The following is a 1,233-nucleotide window of genomic DNA, read 5'->3' as shown; positions in this document are numbered from 1 at the left end:
TGTGAGCTGCTTAAGTGGATCCTAAGAACAGAATTTGGGTTCCCTGCGAGTTTGGAACATGCTCTTAAGTGATGGGCTCTCTCTTCATACCCATGTGTTTTACAGTCTCGACTGAGATATCTTTAGGAAAACGTGCACTATCTCTGCAGGCAGCCTTGGCTGGGTCGGTTGTGTTGATGTTTCTGATGCTCAGCCATCAGGAGACAAAGGCTAGACCCCAGCAGATAGCTTCTCTCCATTTTAGCGTCACCCTTAACTCTCCAGGTCCTCTATCCTGTCTTGTTCGAACCACAGGCACAATGCTGCTTCCTCCAGGACTCTGCAGGTGTGTTCTCGTCGGCTGAGCAAGGACGTGAGGCTAAGAATAAAGGTCACCATGACTCAGTGCCTTTTGCTGTACTATTTATGAAACGTTTTGGCTGGAATGAGGGCCGGGACTGGTTCAGGTGTGTAAATTAGAGACAGCCTCAAAGTCTCTTGAGTTGAGCCTCTTTTATAACCGTAGAGTCTCTCTGGGGAGCACGTCGCCAATCAGACCACCTTTACCCCTGAAAGGATGGCTGAACACAGGCTTTGGGGCCGAGATACTTCTGCAAGCTGGGAGACTGTGGAGTCAAACTGCTGTCCGTTCCTCAGCTTCCCAGCTTCCGTCACATGTAGCTCTTCAGCTTGACATCACAAACTGGAAGGGAAGAGAGCTGGGAGCTCATTACCATGGGTGTCTTGGAAAGTTTGGGGGTGAGTTCTGCATTAATTAAGCCTCATTTGAATAATGAGCATATGCTATTTATTTTCTTGGAGAGCTGCTCTGAGGGAAGCAGGGAGGCTTCTCCTATAGGAAGCCTAGTGGCCCATGGGCCCGCCGCCCATCACTTGGGGGAGGGAGGGGGAGGCAAGGGTGCTATTTTAAACTCTCTGTTATTGAAGGAAGCACCCATAACTGGAACATTGTTGGGTGGTTTGTCAGCTGTTTCTGTGAGAAAAGGCCTGAGGTCAGTCATGTTTTCTCCAGTCCTTTCAATGTTGCTGTCTGCCGTGCATAGGAGATGGTCTAAAATATGCCCATCTCATCTCCCCAAACCATGTGCTCTTCTTCATTTTTTATGGGAATGAGTAGAATGGTGGTGAACTTGGGATTATGTGGCTACCTTAGTGGTCATGAGGGGGACTCCACAGGAAGAGAGGTGTTCTCACACCAAACACCCAGATCTGCCTGATTTTGCCCTGGGTGCT

The sequence above is a fragment of the Rattus norvegicus genome, chromosome Y (genome assembly GCF_021556685.1).
Source record: "Rattus norvegicus strain SHRSP/BbbUtx chromosome Y, alternate assembly SHRSP_T2T, whole genome shotgun sequence".
Taxonomy (NCBI): Eukaryota; Metazoa; Chordata; class Mammalia; order Rodentia; family Muridae; genus Rattus; species Rattus norvegicus.
This window is presented reverse-complemented; position numbering follows the sequence as displayed.